The following is a 22,355-nucleotide window of genomic DNA, read 5'->3' on the forward strand; positions in this document are numbered from 1 at the left end:
CTGCCTGTCTTGCCCACGTACTGGACCATCAGTTCCAGGAGAGCAAATCCACAGTTGGTGTGCTTATTAACAAGTTATCCCCAGCACTCAGCACACTGATTGCCCCATTGCACACTCTAAAAATATTTGTTGAATGAATGAATGATTGAATAGCATAGTCCCTAGCAGATAATTGACCAATGATGCTGTCAACTGAAAATAACACACAACCTAAAAGTGGAGAGGTATGTTTTATTCGACAGACATTCTGAGCACTTCAAGCTTGGGACATAGCATCCCAGATAATGTTGAGAAACTGTTCTGAAGTGGCAAGGAGCGGATTGGGGAGCCACGATATATAGGAGATTTTGCAACAAAAGACCAGGTAGTTGGAACATGAAAAGATTACTGTTAATTAAAGAAAACCAGCTATCTCAAGTTAAGGAATTTAGCGCCTTTGTCTGTAGGGGAAGAAGCAAGAGTCTGGGCTCACTGAAATCATTCCTTTGATGTGCACCTCCACTGCCTGGGGCCAGTGTCCTGTGCTGTCTCATCCTGAGTCTCCTCCGGGTGGTGCACCGTCGGGGCAGCCATGTGATGGCTTGATGGCTGCAACATCCTTTGTTTACTGATATGGCAGGCAATATTTTAGCTCACAGTGGCAAAATTCACAGTAAAAACAAAGAAAAAAACAAACCAAGACAAAAACCAAACAGTAGTAGCACTTACTGAGCACAAACCTGTGAGGCAGACACTATTATCAACCTCATTTTACTGAGGAGGAATCGGAGGTGTACATAATGTTGTCCAGCTCACTGCTCTGTGCAAATGCCCACCCCGGATCCATGATCTGTGCCTTGGAGGAGAAGTGGGAGGCATGGTCACACGGTGAAACAAAGGAGATGCCTCGGAACACGTTCTTAGAAGAGCCGTGGGTACCGTAGGCACCTTGACCTGTCTTCCAGTGCTGCAGGCACCTTGACTCTGGCATGAGCTCTTCCTATCCTTCAAAGGAAGAGCTTGTGCAAGAGTCATCTGTCCCTCAGGAAGCAGCAAACGGATGCTAGAATAACTAGGAGGGATTTGATCCAAGAAAACTGGTTTATGTCAATTCTTGATTCTCACAAAGTGAGAATTCACATTGGGAAGTTTATCCTTATTTATTAAGTACTCTCAAGCCTTTAGCCACTCCTAGAAAAAACAGAGTCATACACTTTCATACCTAGAAGAAACAGTAGAGATCATCTAACCCTAGATCCCTCTCCATCAGGGGTCCTTCACATTTCAGTGCCACGGAGCCCTCCGTAGTCTAGAGAAGCCTATGGCTCCCTTCTCAAACAAGGGTTTTAAATCTATAAAATAAAATATACTTGATTACAAAGGAAGCCAATTAATTATATTGAAATACAGTTACTGAAGGAGTTTTAAATGTGATGTAGTAGTAAATTTGCTTCTCTATTAACACACTAAATAATAGGATCTACTAGTACCATTGATTTTGAAATGGTGATGAATGTAATTGCTGTTTTGGATGCCTACCACAATTTTCATGTCATGTGAAAACAGCTATGATTTCTATTGGTAACAAAATCACAGGTATTGCTGCTACTCCTACTATATGTTGTGGCCTGCATTTTTACAACTGAAGGCAATACTCAATTGCCGTTAGAGCTTAGTGACAATGAAGATGTAATCCTTTTCCCATCCAAGTCCATGGTTCCCTTGGAGAACCATGGGGCTCAGGTTAGGAACCCCTACTCTGCAGCATCCTGGTGGCAGCTCGAACATCTTGAGTGACAGAGCACTCAATATCTCCAAGGTGTCCAGTTCCTAGTTCAGTCTCCTTTAATCATTATGAACTTTAGGGTGAGATAAATCTAGAAGCAGTCCCAGCTTTGCTGGCATGTTAGTCATGTGACCATAGCTATTTAACCCTGTGGACATCGGTGTCTTCATTGTAAGAATGGGAACAAGATGACAATTACATTAGAAAATATGCAAATGTCTCAGAGCACAAAGAGCACATAGGTGATTTTAGCAATATTTTCTTCCCTTTGGTTTCAGTGAGTTGAAACCCACCTTTTTGAAGTTTCCACCTAATTTTGCCCTAGCTCTCCTCTATGAAGCCACACAAGTCATGGCTCCTCACATACTTGAAGACGGCTCTATCCCGCCCCTCTTTTGGCTGTCTCCATGTGGTGATTCTGTTGCTTCTCTGAGTAAAAGCAACTCTGAGCATATGGCTGGGAGTTATCTGTGCTGCTGCCCATTCCCAGAGAGACGTGTGAGGGCCCTGAAACAGTCATCATGTTAGGATCGATTTTTCCTTTGGAAGGCACTTCCTGTAGGATCTGTCCTACCTGTCTTTACTAAGCTCCTGTACTTTTTTGTTTAGGTGGTTCACGGGCACGTGGTCAGAGTGCTCTGTGTCTTGCAGTGAAGGATTCCGCCGTCGGCAAGTGACCTGTAAGCACACGAGAGCCAATGGGACTGTGCAGGTGATGCCTCCGAGAGCATGTGCCCCCAGAGAGAGGCCTCTGGGAAGAAGACCCTGCCCAGTCACCCGTGTGTTCAAGGGCTTATTGAACCAGGGAACCAGGGAACGCTGACCAATCCAGTGTTTTGAAAGTATGATCATCTAGTATAATCATCCAGTCCCCGTGGTCAAACCCATGCATCAAAACAATGAAATTTAAAAAGAGACTTCCCTGGCAGTCCAGTGGTGAAGACTTCGCCTTCCAGTGCAGGGGGTGCGGGTTGGATCCCTTGTCGGGGACCAAGATCCCACATGCCTCGCGGCCAAAAATACCAAAACATAAAACAGAAGGAATATTGTAACAAGACTTTTAAAATGGTGCACATCAAAAAAATAAAATACACCCATGCATCAGGGCCCCTCCGCACGGGGGAAGAGGAGAGCCCAACTGCTGCGTGACAGTCATGAAACTCAGCTGCACAGGGACCTTACCACACCGCGCACAGGCTGGTTCACGGGACCTTTTTCTTATCCTCTTAGGGGCCTCTCTGTTGTCATTAACACAGGCTGCAGGGACCAAAAGTTCCCCTCGGCCCTTCTGAAAATGTTCGGTAATGTTAGTGCAGGAAGGTATTTCACACTTTCTGCATTTCTGCCCTGCAGGGCAGCAGTTGTTGCTGTTGGGAGTCATTGTGCTAATTCTCTTAGGTCATTTTTCCCTTTAGTTGTTCTGATTAACTCCAAGCACTACATGGTTACACACTTGTCTAACTGGAAAATGCACAGCCCCAATTCTGTGCAGGGAAGACGCAAAGCAGAGTGTGATACATCCTTCTGGAGCATCAAGTTTATTAACTAGAATTGGAAGAACCAAGGAGTTCTTGGAACAAGAACTATCCGCCCCCTCCCCCACCAACATGGAAGACAGAAGACTGGGGGAGGGGAGACGTGCCACAGGAATGACAGTCCAGTCTCTGAAGTTTCACCCAGGTGAGGGTTGAGGGGCGGACCTGCAGCCACCGTGGCCTCTCAGTCGCCCTGGCTGCTCTGGACCATCCTCTGAGCTGGCCAGGGTCTTGGATACGATGCTTCTGAAAGCCGTGCAGAGAACACAGTCACCTTCCACTGGACCGGGTCCCAGGGAGCGCGGCGGCCTGACCTTCCTGCCTCGGTCACCCATGGGGTTCAGATGGGCTCACTTTATTACGACGCCTCTTGCTGGGCAGCTGGCAACAACCACCAAGATGCCTTTTTAAAAAGTTCCAGACTGTCCCAGCCACCCCTTGCTTTTTCTGGCTGTGGCCAAAGGGAATGGATGAGGACATACTCTCAGGCTGTGCAGCGTGGGAGGACCTTCCAGTGTTGGACACATGCAGGGGGCAGCTGGTTCCCGCTGGGGCTCCAGTCCTGCTGCTGGTGCAGGGGTATGCTCCAGGGCCACACTGGTGGGCTGGGCTGGGGGTGGCAGTCCTTGAGTCCAGGCTGGGTGGGGGACAGGCAGGCTCACTGGTCTTCTGCCCTGCCTGCTGGTCTTCCTGCTCTTGCATATTTTCTCCCTGGTGGAGCCGCCTGGTTTCCAGGGTGGACAACTCAGGGCTTGGAAAAGGCTCGAGTTCATTGCCACTGAGGTCCCCGGAGGAGAAGGGCCCTGCAGCTATGATGGAGGACCCCACCATTGGTTTCTTGGAGCTCACACTGCCTTCTCCTCCGTCCTGGATCTCGTCCCACATCGAGTCCAGAATCCTCCTCACTGTCACCTCCAGGTCCTCTTCACAGGGTGGCTGGAGTGGCTTCTTCTGGCCCATATTCACCCATGGGTGCTTCATGAGGTCAGGTAAGGTGCCTCTGTCACTGGGCTTGAGGGAGATCATTTTTTGTAATAAACTCCTTATCTCCACAGACAGGTAATTTGGAATGGGATATTGCCCTTTTAAGATTTGCTTCCGCAGCTCCTGCACGTCTTTTCCCACAAAGGGACTGGACCCAGTTACCATGTTGTAGAACACTACTCCCAGGCTCCACACGTCCGCCGCAGGGCCGCTGTACCTCTGCCCCAGCAAGAGTTCCGGGGCAGCATACGCGACTGTGCCGCAGAACGTGTCCAGTTTCCTGCTGTCATCACACTTGTTGCTGAAGCCAAAGTCTGTGAGTTTTATATTCATGTTGGCATCAAAGAGGAGGTTCGGTGGCTTCAGGTCCCGGTGCACGATGCCCCTCTGGTGGCAGTGTTGCAGAGCAGAGACCAGCTGCTGGAACGGGCCTCGGGCCTGTGCCTCTGTCATACGGCCATGTATGTTCAAGTAGGTGTACATGTCCCCACCACTGAGGTACTCCATTATTAAGAACATTGTCTCCTCCGTGTCAATCACCCCCAGCAGTTTTACAATATTGGGGTGATTCAGAGCCTTCATACTGTGCACTTCCCGGAAAAGTCGCTGCTGGAAAGTTGAGAAGCTCCGACGCCTCTTTTTAATGACCTTTACAGCCACCTGTCTCCCGGTCAGAATGTGCCGGGCCAGCTTCACTTTAGCAAAGCTGCCTTCGCCAATGGTGTGGAGGATCTCATAATCATCAATATGAGCCTCCTTGTCAGCACAGTTGGCTGTGAGGCCCTGCATACTTGTGACCTAACTACACTGACTGACAGCACTAACTAGCAATGCTAACTATCCTAACTAACAACGCTAACTATGCTAACTGTGCCAACAGCGCTAACTACTACTAACTACACTAACTATGCTAATAAAGTATTAACTATACCAACTATGCTAACTATACCAACAATACTGACTATGCGAACTGTACTAATCTAGCAATACTAACTAAAATTAAGATAAAAATGAGAAAAAGAAGAAAGGAAGAAAGCAAAGCAGAAGAAATGGAAAAGAAACACCAAAAAATTGAGAAGAAAAAATTTAAAACTCTAAGAAATGATACAGAGAGAAAAATAAAGAAAAATGAGAAAAAGGCAAAGAAGAGAGAAAAATAAAAAGGAGTAAAGAGGAAAAAAAATCAACAAAATGGCAGAAACAAGGAAAAAACAAGGTAACTGTGGGTCCAAGGCCGTCAGGTCACCAAAAGCAGCTTCCTGGGCTCTAAGGACCAAAAACCTGGTCCCAGCTGGGCTCCTATAGGGCTTCTGTGAAGTTCATAACAGTGGTGCACTGTGAGGTCAGAGCAAGAAATGGACCCATCAAAGCTGGGGATAAGCCACAGTGGTTTTCTCACTTTTTGAGTTCAAGGCCCCTTTACACTTAGGAAAAAGGATCCCAAAGAAATTTTTCTTTACTTGTGTTATTAGATATTGGTATTCACTTTGTTATAAATTAAAATCTGTAGGATACTTCAGTGGCCTTTTTATTTCTAGTTTGAAAATGTGTAATAATTTTAAAGACCTCGTAATGTCTACACTTGAAATATTCAATTCCTTTTCCTTAAATTCTGGTCTCAAAATATGTTACAACTTAACTGACTTCACAATACTATACAAAATGTTCTGTTGCATATGACCCGATAAGGTACGTTATGAAAGTCTATGAAGCTGAGAGAAGAATTGCCGGGAAGGTCATGAGCAGATTTCTCATCAGGAGCCTCGGAGGCCAGATGGCATGGCTCAATGTACTTGAAGTGTTGAAGGAAAGAAACCGTCAACAAAGAATCCTATATCTAGCAAAACTTTCCTTCGAAAATGAGGGAGAAATAAAGACGTTCTCAGTTAATCAAGAGTTGAGAGAGTTTTTAACCACCAGACCTGCCTGCCACAGGGAATTCTTCAGGTTGCAGTCAAGGACCCTGGACAGTAACTCAAAGCCTTATGAAGAAATAAAGACCTCTGGTAAAAGTAGATAGACGGGTAATGAGAAAAGCTAGTACTATCATAACTTTGGTTTGTAGCTCCACTTTTTGTTTTCTATTTGATTTAAGAGACTAATATATAATAAAACACACACACATACAAATCATCACCTTGTTTCTAATACTGTGTTTTTTAATTTGGGGGAAAAGTCTGATTGGTCTCTAAGATGAATGTATGTGTCTGACCTCAAGGATTGCATTTGGAAATCATAGTGTCTCTGTCTCCAGTACAAAGGTTAATAACCAAGGTCGGGTCCCTTTGAATGCAGCAGCTCAATAACAAGCCACAAGATAGATGGATTTGAGGCAATAGGGACAAGAGCAGACTTCAAGAAAAGGAGCAGAGGAACACTAGTAATATGTGCACAGAAGTCTCAGAACCGGTATTCCAAATACCACCTTGAATGCTATTATAATAAAAAATACCTGGGAAAAACTGCTTAAGAAATGTGTAGTAGACCCTGTCTTAGTCTGCAGGGCACCATAAGAGAAAACCATAGATTGGGTGCCTTAAACGGCAGAAATTTATGTTCTCCCAGTTCTAGAGGCTAGAAGTCCAAAATCAAGGTGCTGTCGGGGTTGGTTTGGGTCAGACTTCTCTTTCTGGGGTCAGACTTCTAACTACATCCTCACATGGCCTCTTCTCCATGCACACACACACAGAATTCTGGTGTCTCTTCCTCTTCTTATAAGGATACTATTCCTGTCAGATTAAGGCCCCACCCTTATGGCCTCATTTAACCTCTAACCTCCTTAGAGACCCTATCTCCAAATACAGTCACACTGGTGGTTAGAGCTTCAATATATAAATTTTGAGGGGATAGAAACGGGTCCATAACATTATGCCCTTTGGTCCCCCCAAAATTTACGTCCTTCTCATGTGCAAAATACACTCACCCCATCTCAATATCCCCAGAGGTCTTAACCCATTCCAACACCGAATCCAAGTCCAAAGCCTCATTAAATTTCACCTGATCAGGTATGGGTGAGAAATGACACATAAAATTAACCATCACAGAACCTATAAAGAAAACTGTAACACACTGTTGAAACACATAAGAGAAAAGTTGAACAGTCCATTCCTTTAAGTGAACTGAAACATGTAATTCCAATTCAGATTACAGTAGAATTCTTTTTTCGGAACTTAACAATAATTTTGACATTCATATGGGAGAATGAGTGAGGACAAGTAATTTTTAGAAAAGCGAATTACTAGAGGTATAGAAAGACTTTCCTTATCTGATGTCAAAGCATGCTGCAAAGCTGTTGTAGTAAAATAGTGCAGCATTAGTACAGGAATAGACGTGAGTCATGGAATATAATTAGAGTACAGAAACAAACCCATGTAAAATGAGTTTAAAGTTCAAAGGCAGCTCATCATAGAGGGAAGAATAGTTCAAAAAAAATAAATAGTATAAAACTACAGAAAGTTTTTTTTCCCAGACATTAAAGATCTAAATAAATGAAAAGACATCCTATATTTATGGATCAAAAGACTTAATATTATTCAGATGACAGCACTCCCCAAGCTGATCTACAGATTCAACACAATCCCTTTCAAAATCCCAGCTGCTTTGCAGAAATTGACAAGCTGATCCTAAAATTCATGTGGAAATATAAAGGACTCAGAATAGCCAGAACAATCTAGAAAAAGAACAAAGTTGGAGGGCTCAGACTTCTCAATTTCAAAACTTACTACAAAACTGTAATAATCATGAGAGTGTGGTACTAGCATAGCATAGACACATAGATTGATGAAAGAGAGTTGAAAGTTTGGAGATAAATCCATGTATCTGTGTCAACTGATTTTCTGCAAAGGTGACAAGACCATTCAATGGGGAAGGAATAATCTCCTCAACAAATGGTGCAGGACAACTGAATAGCCACATACAAAAGAATGAACTTGGATTCCTAGCCTACAACATATATAAAAAATTCAGTCAAAATTTATCAGAGACCTAAACTTAAGAGCTAAAACAATAAAGCTCCTGGAAGAAAATGTAGCCATAAATCTTCATGCTTTGGATTAGGAGATGGTTTCTTAGATATGACACCAAAACACAAGCTACAACAACAACAAAAATAAATTGGACCACATCAAAATTAAAAACTTTTTTTGCTACGAAGGACATGATCAAGAAAGTGGACAGCCCACAGAGTGGGAAAAAGTATTTTAAAATCATATATATGAAAGGGAACTTGTTTCTAAAATGTATAAAGAGGGCTTCCCTCGTGGCGCGGTGGTTGAGAATCCGCCTGCCGATGCAGGGGACACGGGTTCATGCCCTGATCCGGGAAGATCCCACATGCCGCAAAGCGGCTGGGTCCGTGAGCCATGGCTGCTGAGCCTGCGCGTCCGGAGCCTGTGCTCCGCAACGGGAGAGGCCACAACAGTGAGAGGCTCGCATACCACACACACACACACACAAATGTATAAAGAACACTCAAACTCAATAATAAAAACACAAATAAACTAATTAAAATATTGAAAAGGATCTGAATAGACGTTTCTCCAATAAAGACTTACAAATGGCCAATAAGAACAGGAAAAGATATTTAGCATCATTAGTCATTAGCGAAATGCTAATCACAAAGAGAGATAGTAGCAAGTGTTGATGAGGACATGGAGAAATTGGAACCTTAATACTTTGCAAACGGGAATGTAAAATGGTCTAGCCACTTTGGAAAACAGTCTGACAGTTCTTCAAAAGGTTCAATGTATGGGTTACCATATGACCCAGTAATTCTACTCCTAGGTATGTAACGAAGAGAAACGAAAACAGGTTCACACAAAAACTTGTATGTGAATGTTCATAGCAGCATTATTTATAAGAACCAAAAAGTGGGAATAACTCAAATCAAACCCATAATAAAACTTCAGAAATTGGAAATAACTGACCGATAGATAAATGTGGTATATTTGTACAATGGAATATCATCTGGCCATTAAAAAGAATAAAGTACTAATATGTATTACAAGGTGATGAACCTTAAAGACATTATGGTCAGGGAGGGAAGGTAGATACAAAAGACCACATATTGTATGATTCTCTTCATACGAAGTGTCTACAATAGGTAAATCTCTAGAGAAAAAAGTAGCTCAAGAGTTAGTTGTCTAGGCCTGAGGGGGAGAGGCCATGGGAGGAATTGGGAGTAGATGCTAAAGGGGACAGGGTTTCTTTTGGGGATGGTGATAATGTCTTAAAATTGATTGTGGTGATGGTTGCACAACTCTAAAAACCATTCAATTGTATACATTAAACAGTGACTTGTACAGTATGTGAATTATATCACAATAATGTTAGGGAAAAAAAAAGACTGTATGAGGGAAATTGGTCAACTAATGTAAGAAAAAAAAGTAAAATGAGAGCCCAAACTCACATACATCACGCTCATCAGAATAAATTCTGACTTGATTAAAGTGCTCAGTGGAAAAGTAATTAAACTGGACTGGACAGGAAAGACCTTTTCAAGCATAAAACAAATTACAAGAAAAATTAATAGGTGTTATGAGTACAGAAAAATTTAAGAACTGCATGTCAAAATATGTTTTTTCTGTAATTGAACTCACCTCAACACAGAGCCTTCATTTTTGCTCTGAGCAGGAAAACCCAAACCTGCCCATGGCTTATGGTTTTAAGCACAGTCATTTCTGAACCTAAGCCTGGTCAATTACAGACAGATTGGCCCTGTCCTTTCCCCTTCTGCCCACACGTGGTCTAAGTTTCTGCGGGAAAAGAGGAGGAAAGGAAACTTCTGGCTCTGAAGGAGGCCTGTCTGGTCCTTAGAGCTGGGCTTCCATCCTCCCTAACTTCCCTTGGGGACAGCTGACCCCCTGTAGCTAGTCCTTAGCAATGCCGCCACAGCACATGGTTTTGGAACCCCAGAATGAATGAGCTCACAACGTTGTTTATACTGCATTGTGCTTTTGTTCCAGTGTCCTGGACGTTGCCTGGGTCGAGCTGTGAGGATGCAGCAGCAGCATCATATAATTTGTCAACACCTCAACTGTTCTGAGTCCGGCTGTGATGACAGGAGGTACCGGCCCCGCCCTAGGGCAGCACACAACCTCTGCCACCTCAGTAGTGACTATGATCGCCTGAAAGTGGCATCATCTGTCCTCTGTACCACCTCTCATAATGGACAGTTACTACTAAATTATGATTTCTCATGGTGCCATCCTCAATAGTATGTATTATACCAAAATACGCATTAACATGTACTATTTATCATTACAAATTATTTGGATGTTCAACATACAGAGACACCCCAAAGAGAAAGGAAAAAGTAGCATTGAGAATAGACAGGTATCTTTCCCTCTATATACAAAGCTGATGAAGCCTAATAATATTTCATTTAGGTTTACAGATTAAATCTGTAACCTAGTGTTTTCAATGAACTATTTTATTCCTTTGTTTAGAAACTGTTTGATTAGGACGTTGGCACAGAATAACGTCCAACGTTATTAGCAGAGAATAAAATTTACTTTAGCAGAGAATAAAATTAACATTTATCTCGTTAAGGGGCTTACACAAGAAAAAAAATGCTTCCCTCTTTTATAGAAGTCTGAGCTGACAGATTATTTAGGGATAGAAGAACTTTGTTCCCTGAGGTCACTCAGAGGTCACCCAGACCCCTTCGGTCTGGCGACTCCATCACCCCAGAGGAGCGTGCTCCAGCCAGAGAAAGTGAGGAGAAAGCCAAGAGGGAACACTAATGGGGAAATTTGGAGTTCTACCACTCTATTCTTGTGTAACCTTGGACTACCTAACCTCCTGATCTGCACAGTGGGGTGTCCATGTGAAATTCTGGTTTGGAGGTTTGTTTGGTTTTTTTTTTAATTGAAGTAGAGTTGATTTACAATGTTGTGTTATTTTCTGCTGTACAACGAAGTGATTCAGTTATACACATACACATTCTTTTTTAAAAATATTCTTTTCCATTATGGCTTACCATAGAGTATTGAATATAGTTCTCTGTGCTATCCAGTAGGACCTTACTGTCTATCCATTATATATACAAACGTACATCGGCTCACCCCAGCCTTCTACTCCATCCCTCCCCCAGCCTCCTCCCCCTTGGCAACCACCAGTCTATTCTCTTATGTCTGTAATTCTGTTTCTGTTTCATAGACAGGTTCATCTGTGTCATATTTTAGATTTCACACATAAGTGATATCGTATGGTATTTGTCTTTCTCTTTCTGACTTAACTTCACTTAGTATGATAATCTCTAGTTTCATCCATGTTGCTGCAAATGGCATTATTTCATTCTTTCATATGGCTGTGTAGTTTTCCATTGTATATAGGTACCACATCTTCTTTATCCATTCATCTGTTAGTGGACATTTAGGTTGTTACATGTCTTGGCTATTGTGAATAGTGATGCCCTGAACATAGGGGTGCATGTATCTTTTTGAATTATAGTTTTCTCCGGATATATGCCTGGGAGTGGGATTGCTGGATCATATGGTAATTCTAATTTTAGTTTTCTGAGGAACCTCCATACTGTCTTCCACAATGGCTGCACCACCTCACATTCCCACGAACAGTGTAAGAGGGTTCCCTTTTCTCTGCACCCTCTCCAGCATTTGTTATTTGTAGACGTTTTAATGATGGCCATCCTGACTGGTGTGAGGTGGAACCTCGTTATAGTTTTTATTTGCATTTCTCTAATAATTAGCAATGTTGAGCATCTTTTCATGTGCCTATTGGCTATCTGTATTTCTTCTTCTGACATATGTCTATTTAGGTCTTCTGCCCATTTTTGGATAGGGTTGTCTTGTTTTTTGTTGTTGTTGTTGAGTTGTATGAGCTGGTTGTATATCTTGGAGATCAAGCCTTTGTCGGTCACATCATCTGCAAGTATTTTCTCCCAGTCTGTAGGTTATCTTGTTTGCGGGAAGTTTTGATTAATTGGTTTAGTGTGAAGCACTTAAGCAGCCTGGGTCATAGAAGATGCTCACTCTACGGCTCTTCCTTCCTCCTCCACATCCTGAGTATTGCTGGAGAAAATGAGATGACCTTGACAATTGGCTCTGTTTCTACTTTGAGCCTTCAGTACGGTTTGACAATGTAGGGTCAGCTGCATTTCCTATTCCCAAAACAATTCCAGCCAGAACCATTCTCCTCGAATGGAAAATGTTTGGAACAGCTGCCCTTATTCTCAACAGAAAACCCAGTTTCCAATTTTGTTCGGAAGATGGGAGACCACACACAGATTGATATGTATCATCCCAGATGTTTTACTTTGCACGCTCAAAGATATATTTATATTACAAACACCTACGTGGTTTGAGCTTTCTTTACAACATACTGGCTATATTTTTCTGAAACTTGTTTTTTCTACTTATCAATACATTATAGACCTTTTTCCCATCCGAGTACATGAGTCACTTTATTCTTTTGAATTGCTGTACTTGAATTACCTCACTCCATTGCTAATGGACATTTGATTGTTCCAGTTGTTTCCCTATTACAAACAAATGCTGCGGTGAACATCCCGGAACATCTTTATGCACAAAGGGTAATATTCTTATGGGATAAATTTTAGATATGGACTTGAACTGACAGTAATGCTCATTTGGATACTACTAAATTACCATCAAAATGTCTATACCAACAATATATGAGAGTCCCCCTTTTAATCAACTTTATATAGGTTTTCAATATTTAAAAAATTTTGCCAATCTGATGGATGAAAAAATATATCTTATTGTAATTTGTGCTTTTCTGGTTACTTTTGGCTCTTTGTATTTTTTTCTCCAACCCATCCACTTTTTTCCATCTTTACCACCATCACCCTTGGCCAAGCCATCCAACTGGTCTCCCTTCATCCATCCATGCTCCTTTCCAACCCAGTCTCCCTACTGCAGCCAGAGTAATCTTTTCCAAAATGCAAATCTGATCATACCACCACCACACCCCGTCTCCCTGCTCGATTAACATCACTTTAGAGGCTTCACTTGCTCTTAGAGAAAAGGTTGACTAAAATCCACAATGTGCCCTATAAAATATTGCAAGGTCAAGTCCTACTTCCCTGCACAGCCTCATTCGAGACCTCACTCTGTCTCACTCTTTGTGTTCCAGCCACTGTCCTTCTTTCAGTCCCTTGGATATGCCATGAACTTTCCAACCAACACAAGAAGCAAGAAATAGAGAGGATAAAAGGCACGGAAGGATCTATCAGGAGGATATCTGATTAAGTGGGATTTTAGAGAAAGAGATATGGAAATGAAGTGAAAGGGCAGACATAAAAGAAGTAATAGAAGAAAAATTCCTAGACCCTGAAGGGGGAAAAGAGTCAAGTTGCCTTTCATTTTCTCTATGGTTTCTGCTTCCTCCAGGGTTGGCTGTTCAGCTTTTAGTACTAGTGTCCTAGTACTTTTCTTTCATGCTGTTAGTTTTCCCCAAATATCTGGTGGTTTATGGAAGAAGGACTAGGTTAGTTGAGAGAGCTTCTGTGGGTTTCTTTTGCAGTTTTCTGGCCTCATTTTCCCCCACAGACCTCTTCTGCTGACTGGGCATGCTTCCTGTGGGCTCGCTGAAGGTAGGTGAGGTACTAGATCTCACTTTACAATGCAGTGGGCTGGCTGGAGACCCCCAGTTGCCATAGTAGGGCCTCAGTAAATATTAGAGGGTGTGTTACAAGGAGTAACATTATTAGTGGCCACTGGTAGAGAATCAGTGGTGAGCAGGCCATCTGCTAGCCTCTATTATTGGCCCTGGGAAGGGTTTGGGAGGTGTGGCTTCCACTGAAAAGAGTTATAAAGGGAGTGAGAATTATCAGGGTAAACTAGCCCACATTATGGCAAGAAGACAACACAGGGATCTGAGGACGTGCTGGAGGACCTAGAGAGTTTGTTCCCCAAAGAGGTAATTCCTAACCTCTGCCATGAGTCAGAATTCCCTGGGAAGTGTCTTGAAAGATTCTTGGGCCTCAAGTGGCCCTTAATGAATAAGAATCTTTCAGAGGGAGTGGAACCTGGCAATCTATATCTCTTTTGTTCGTTTGTTTATGTTTTCTTTTGTTTTTAATTCTTTCATAATCTACATTTTGTTAAAGCTGCCCACATACCTCTGATAGTAAGCCAGACTTGAAATCTACTGCCCTACAGAATCAGTAGTTCTATCTTGCTGATGATGAAAAGGGTTATTTGAGGTAGGAACAGAGCTGGACTGAATAGGCATGAGAAATTGAGAAAGACTAGTAGAAACAGGGTTACCTTATGATTTCTGCTGCCATGTCTACTTTCATGTTTTACACAGAAAAACACGAGTTCCAATTGTGTGCACAGTGTTGGTGCCCAGACTGTGTCCCCCTAGCTCCGGCCTCCCCATCCCCATCCCTGCCCGGAAGGAGGGGACACTCTCTGCTGGACTGACCTTGCACTCTTTCGCTGCATCCTCAATGACCAGCCTCCTGAGTTTCAGCATCTGCCTTGGTCTCTAGCTCCTTGTGCCTCTCTCATCTTTCATGTTTAGGAAGCTACATAGTTTCTTCTGACTTCCCACCGGCCCTGTCTTCTAACAAAGCAGAAAAAGAGGCTGTATTAGTTAAGGTCCTTTGGGCTGGAAACAACAAAAGTCAACTTGGAATTAGTTATACAAAGAGGGTGGGAAATATCTTATTAAGATAGGACCACCATTCTCACATAGAACAATTTGGCATCTTATCAAACGTTTTCTTTGAGTATTCTTGGACTATTTCTTCAACTGTTCTCAGTAGAAAAGCTGATCTCTGCATAGGGGATGGCTGAAGAGTACTCAGTCTCTGCCCTCTTGTCCAAAGCAACTCAACTTCTCGCCCCCCTGAGGTTCATACCCACTGGAGAAAACAAAAACCCTGCAGTTAAGCGGACACACTCATCCCTTTTCCTCTTATAAGTCTTATCAACAGCTTGATGGGACAGTATTAAGTAAACCCTTTAATAGAGTCTCCCCCTAACTGGCTAATCAAACTATTGCTTCCAACTATGTGTAATAGTCTCTTAGAGAAGTTCAGGTGATCAGAATTTTCTCCATCTAATTACATTTCCAGTGATGTTTCAACACTCCTTACGGATTATGTGCACTGATAGGGAGCCTTTTATAGGAACACAAAAATGTCTCGATCCAAAGGGATAATGCCGTGACACCTCAGGAAGGACTGTAACCAAGAAATGAGGAGGAGTTATTTCTCCTCTCAGCTCTGCAGCTCCGTGTGTGTCTGCTTCACTCTTTGTTCTTTCTGAATGTTATTTTACTGTACTTCTCTGGCCCATGTGGCAGAGTATGGCCACCACTACTCCAGCCTTCAGGTTTATATGTCTTGTTCCAGCAACTTCCAGATTCCTGGGAGAAAGACAGTGATTGAACTAGCTCAGGTTAGGGTCCTCTTCCAGTCATCTTAGGGGACGGTGAGACATTCTCATGTGGTACAAATACATCAGTTCCAGGAGCCCTGCCTTAGGGAACAAGAGCAGATACCCCAAAGTGGGTACACTAAGGTGGCTCACCATCCAGGGTAAATGTCTTTTCAAAAATCAGAGGGGATTCAACAGGCACATGAAAAGATGCTGAACATCACTAATCATCAGGGAAATGCAGATCAAAACCAGAATGAAGTATCACCTCACACCTGTCAGAATATCTGTTGTCAAAAAGACAACAAGTAATAAATGTTGCTGAGGATGGGAAAAGCCAACACTTGTACACTGTGAGTGGGAATGTCAATTAGTGCAGCCGCTATGGAAAACAGTATGGAGACTCCTTAACAAGCTAACAAGAGAACTACCAGATGATATAGCAATTCCACTCCTGGGTATAAATCTGAAGAAAATGAAAACATAAATTCAAAAAGATATAGGGACCCCAATTTTCAGAGCAGTATTATTTATAATAGCCAAGATATGGAAACAACCTAAGTAACCATCAACAGATGAATGGATAAAGGAGATGTGGTACATATACAGTGAAATATTACTCAGCTATAAAAAATGAGATTTTGCCATTTGCAGCAACATGGATAGACCTGGAGTGTATATATGCTTAGGGAAGCAAGTCAGACAGAGAAAGACAAATATCATATGCTGTCACTTATATGTGGAATCTCAAAAATAAAACAAATGACTCTAACAGAAACAGACTCATAGATTCAGAGACAAACTAGTGGTTACCAGTGGGGGGAAAGTCATGGAGGAGGGGCAAGACAGGGCTAAGAGACTGAGAGGTGTCAACCAGTAGGTATAAAATAAGTAAGGTACAAGGATGTAATGCACAGCACAGGGAATATAGCCAGTATTTTATAATAACTTTAAATGGAGTATAAAGTATAAAAATATTGAATCACTACATTGTACACCTGAAGCTAATATAATATTGTAAATCAATGATACTTCAATTAAAAAAATTAAGTAGCTACTGTGTAGGGTAGTTGTGAGGATTAAAGGAGTCAATCTATGTAAAGTATTCGGAAAATTCTCTGGCACATGGTTGTCAAATAAATATACACATACAGTGGACCCTTGTTGACAACAACAAAACAGAGGGCATTACTTTCTGTTCTGTCTTAAAGGAAAAGGAGGCTAGAGGTAGACCCCTCTTCCCAGAAGGTCTTTGTTAGCTCTCACCACGAGTTAAGAGTGTGTCCTAAATGTAAACTAGAGCACTCCTCTTAGCAGAGAAGATTGCTCACAAATTCATACTCATACCAGAATCTATTTCAAGTGCTTATTTAACAGAGCTTACAGTTTGTTAACAAATGTGTCATTCTTCTCTTCCTTGCCTAAATCGATCTGCTCCAGCTCATCAGGAGACTGTGTCTTTTGAGGTGCGTGCCTTGATGTGGTGCCGGAGGCTCATGGAAACACGTGGTTTGCTCGCCTCTACTGAGGTTGTGATTCCTCCACCACTTTGCTTAGTCAGCCAGGAGCAATGCAGATGAGTTTCCTGTTGAATAAGGTCCGAATTGTCAAGCCTTTGCTATACGGAAAGTACAGTACAGTAAAAGGCTTGATCCCAGCAAGAAGTGACACCCCACTTTCTCCTGTTGTCCACTTTTTTGTTTGTTTTTCTCATTTCAGACCCACCTTTTGGAGGAACTGCTCGTCGGGGGCTTGTGACGCATGTTGGCGCGCAGGCCCTTGGAGACCCTGTACGTCAGCCTGTGGTCAGAGCTTCCAGTCTCGGAAGGTGGACTGTGTCCACACGAGGAGCTGCAAGACGGTGGCTGAGAGATGCCGCGAACCGGGGAAGAAACCCTCTTCCTGGCGGCACTGCCTGGGGCCTTCCTGTGATAGTACGTACCCCTCTCAGGTACTGTGACCACCCCGAAGCCTTGTGCAAACCGGACCGCATGGAGCCAACCTTGTCAGGGTCTCGCCCACAGGGCTGTTCTGAACGGATGTGGTATCTTGGGACATCAGGAGATTAGCTGCTTTGATGTGAATGCAACTTAGTGTTCTTTAGAGAAAAAAAATAGTTGCCTGAGTAGGGTGGTCGGTGGCCTTCTAACGAGCACCGGGAGCCTCTCCACAGCCTCTTTCTGCTTTGGAGTTTCAGCCCCTCAGACGAGGCTTCCTTGGATGGGATTGGGCAGGTGTGTAAATGCCCTGAAGTTATGTGGAAATGGAATCATATATAGTTTTCTAGGGAGAGGTCTATAGCTTTGATAAGTTTTCCCTGGGGTTCATGACACCCCAGAAGCTAGTGCTGTTGTCAGCACTGGGAGGAAGAGGTGGCCTGAAGGGCTGTGACGTCCCCGGAGGGCATCAAGAAGCCACTTGGCCCAGCTAAGAAGTGAGTCCAGGGCACTTCTGACTCCAGTGCCAAGCAGTGGCCCTAACCCAAGCCTAGCTTCTTTGCTTCCCTCTGTGATCTCAGTTTCCCGCTTTTCATAAAATCAAGCATGTTTTTAAACTAGGTCTCTAATGTGCTATGTGTTAAATGGATATATATATATGTATTTTTTTGCAAGAGGCTGCACAGACACAACTCACTACTGTACGTTTGTAAAGCATCTTAATTTGTGTTCATTAGACCTCTACAAACAAAGGTGCTGTCAGTCATGTCAAGAAGGATAAAATTTAAAAAAAAAAAAAAGAAAAAAAGAAAGAAGGATAAAACTTTGCAGGGGGGTCCTAATGCTGCTGTGAAGATGAAACAAAATGTAAAAGCTCTCTTCCCCATGTAGCTGGCACAAAAACATGTATTTCTTTACAAAAAAACCCTCTAGAGTCTACAATCAGAAGATGCAAAATCACCACTGTTAAAATTTGGGACTGTCATTTCCTCATGGCCGGTTTTTAATTGAAACTCTTTTAAATGATATGTTCCAGGACTAACATAAAATACTGTAGCAGGCACACCATTGTACGTGGGACCTCGTCATGTCCTTCTAATCAGGAAATCACCAAGATCACCTGTGCATTGTCATGAGCTGCTTCTTCCTGTGATTTTTTTTTTAACATCTTTATTGGAGTATAATTGCTTTACAATGGTGTGTTAGTTTCTGCTTTACAACAAAGTGAATCAGTTATACTTAAACATATGTTCCCTTATCTCTTCCCTCTTGTGTCTCCCTCCCTCCCACCCTCCCTATCCCACCCCTCTAGGTGGTCACAAAGCACGGAGCTGATCTCCCTGTGCCATGCGGCTGCTTCCCACTAGCTATCCACCCTACATTTGGTAGTATATACATGTCCATGCCACTCTCTCACTTCGTCACAGCTTACCCTTCCTCATCCCCATATCCTCAAGTCCATGCTCTAGTAGGTCTGTGTTTATAGACTATTACAGAGTATGACATCCTGAAGGCTTGAGAAACACGGCAACTGATGACTTCTCTCAGTTGTAGGGTTGCAACAGGCTTATAAGGCATTTACATTTTAGAAGCTCTGGCCAGTAGTTGTTAAGATGTTGGCTCTAATGGCATTTTTATGGACCCTTACGTTTAGTCTGTGAAAAGGAGACAATCGCTCTGGACAGGCTTGTGACCCTGACTGATCCAGGCATCCTGGGAGAATGGCATCTTGTCCTTGCTCTCAGAGAACTTAGGGAAGAAAACACAGAGGAAACATTGCTGCCATTTTCACAACTACGGAAATGGATCTGTGACCAAATGCGGCATCTTGGAAATTAAAGGAGAGGGAAAGTTAACCTCTTCTACTGATTTTGAAGTATATTCAAAGCGTTCTTTTAAGAGCTGTGAATGAGACTTTTCTCAGCACTATTCTCTTGCACACAAACAGAAAAATCAAAGCCTTGTTAGACCTAATTTATGCATAAGATAGAATTCCTAAGGATTTTTATTTTGGAAAAATTATGAGAAAGTAATCTAACAATGAAACATGATAGCTGAAAAGAGCTGTTTATAGTAAATAATTGTTTTAATTTGAACCGATTTTTCAGTAAATCCAAAGTGAATTAGGGTTAGGCTGGAAGGTACAGTTAGGATGAGGAGTCAGAGTTAGGATTTGTTGAATAAGTTTAGGGTTCATTTTAGTTTTAGCCTTGGGTCAGGTGAGAAAAATGGAGGTTAAGTTATTGTTAAGGCTAGAGTTGGCTTTATGGCTTAGGGTTAGGCCAGAATTGGTTTGGGTTTGGATCGTGCCAATGCTGGCATTAGTGATGGCGTCAGGGTGGAGGTAAAGTTTGGAGAAGATGTTGCTGCTGAAGGCATTGGGAACTAGTATTTAATTGTAAGTTCTAAAGCTGATTTGGTTAGGGGGCTCTTACCTTAACATTCTACCAGTTATGGCTTTAGATGGCACACAACCCCAAATAAGTGGTCATACTTCTTTATTCGGGGTCCCAGCTGCCTGTGCACATGTTGCCTATAGCCTGTCGGCAGCAAAGTTACCCGAAGCAGGTGTGCTGGCCCTAGTCCGCAGTCACTCATAAGTGAGCAGTGCGTTCTGGCTTTGGATTTGTCTGTGGACAAGCTTGCTGAGTCTCTCTGCCATATCCTGAGCACCAGGTCTCTTGTTCGTTAACTGCAGCCTCACTGACACTGGGATGGACGCTACTGTACGTGGAGGGTTTGGTGGTTGGGAATGGGGGCGGGAACGTGACGAGGTCACACCAGCCTGTGAGTTGTTCATCGCAATCACACTTGATTGTTGAAGGCTTTTTAAATTAAAAGAGAGATCATTTGTACAATACTCTTTGTATATATTTATTATATGACTCAAAGGTGCAATATTTTATTTTGTACAGTATGTAATAAAGACAGGGGAAATGTATTTTTCTTATTAACAACATCTCTTATTAAACTGCTTCACTTTGTATTTAAAGTTGCTATTTTTCATTTGCTGTTGTACCTTTTGTCTCGTTATCATTCAAATGACTTTCCTGTGTACTGTATTTTACTACTGTTTCTATCACCTAAGAGTTAGTGTTTCTCTTTTATGATCCTGACTAGGAATTCAGAAATAAATGTACTTTGATTATTCAGCGGCATCCTTACAAAGGCAGGTGACTTATCTGCATTCAGGTTGTGGTGGCCTTGGGTATGGTCCCCTTGGCTGCCTCTCCGAGTCCAGGAGCAACCCTGCTGGGCTCAGTGCCCTGGGCTGTCTTTGGGGTGTGGGTTACAGGATTCAGAGCGGATCACACAGAGATTCACTCTCACTGCCTCATCCCAGTCATTTACTTCATGTGAATCACACCTAAAAGAATGTCAAGGGCAGGAAAGAGTGGCCAGAAGTTCCAAACGGGCAGCCTGAAGCAGGTACGGAAGTGGGTGGTAGCTGGGAGAGCAGGAGCAGAAGGCGCTCACCCACCTTGAGTTTTGGCTGTTGTGAGGAGGTTAGGGATGGATTTGAGATGTCTGCACACAGACACTTTTTAGCAGCGGTTGGTGAGTAACCGCTTTTAATAGCTTCCTTCTCTTATACAGTTGTGGGTTTGAACTGCTTGCATCCGCTTACACACAGATTTCTATGACTAGTAAATACTGCACTATCCAAGGTTGGTTGAATATGTGGATGTGGAACCTCGGATACGGAGGAACTGAATATACGGAGGGCCAACTACACATATACGTGGATTTTCCATGGCGGGGAAGGGTGGCGCCCCAACTCCCACATTGTGCAAGGGTCAAGTGTATAGTGCTTCAAGATGAGCAGTGAGTCTTTCTAGAAAACATTCATGGTGCTGGAATTGAAATTCCCCTTCATTTGCTACAGGCCTTGGAGTTTCCAAGGTCACTTGATGAAGACAAAAATCAACCATTTTACAGTAACTTGTAAGACTGTGTTAGCCTAATGAGGCTGAGCCACACAGAAGATAAGTAATGGGACACCTCAGAGATCTCAACAGTGTACTACTTCCTTCTTTCCTTTTCTTTCTTTCCTTCCTTCTGTCCTTTCCTCCTTTTCTCCTTGACTCTTTCCCTCTTTCCCCTTCCTTCCCTCCCTCCCTCCCTTCCTTCCTTCTCTAAAGCCTACATAGGTTACAAGCAGTGGACAGCATTATCGGGACAGTGGAAAAGTTACAACTTTATTTCCAACTCAGATAAATTTTTCTAGGAAATCCCCTCTATTTTCTTGGCAGTTTGAAATACTTTGTAATCTTTAGTAACTCCACAAGGACACCGAAAAAAGTCCACATTTTACAATCTAAACACTAATGTAAGGCTTGGGTCCTCTCTCATGTACAGTGTGATGAAATCCCAAATATTCTGGCTTTTACATATCAACATTTTGGGATTTTACCATTTTTCCACTATTGTCCTTTATTCTGCCCAAGGTCTAATCCAGGATCCCACATTGTGTTTTGTTGCCTTGCCTCTCTAGCCTCCTCCAATCTGTGATGCTTCCTCAATTTCTTCTTGTCTTTCATGATCTTGACGCTTTTGACCATGACACTGGCTACAGGTTTTGTAGAATGTCCCTCAATCTGGGGTTATCTAGTGTTTTCTCAAGATTAGAGTGAGGTTATGCATTATTGCCCTTCTTAATACATACTAACAGGGGGAACAATATGTCAATAAGTCCTATTACTAGTGACTTGATCCTTGGTTCAGGTAGTTTCTGCCAAGTTTCCTGTCTATTAAGTTACTATTT

General features: G+C 42.7%; 1 pseudogene; it reads right to left on the minus strand.

Moving 5' to 3' along the window:
• Positions 1 to 224: 224 nt before the first annotated feature.
• Positions 225 to 22,355, minus strand: part of LOC131765451 (serine/threonine-protein kinase MARK2 pseudogene) — a 36,074-nt pseudogene continuing 13,943 nt past the window's right edge.

Source organism: Kogia breviceps, chromosome 11 (assembly GCF_026419965.1).
Source record: "Kogia breviceps isolate mKogBre1 chromosome 11, mKogBre1 haplotype 1, whole genome shotgun sequence".
NCBI classification, from domain to species: Eukaryota; Metazoa; Chordata; class Mammalia; order Artiodactyla; family Physeteridae; genus Kogia; species Kogia breviceps.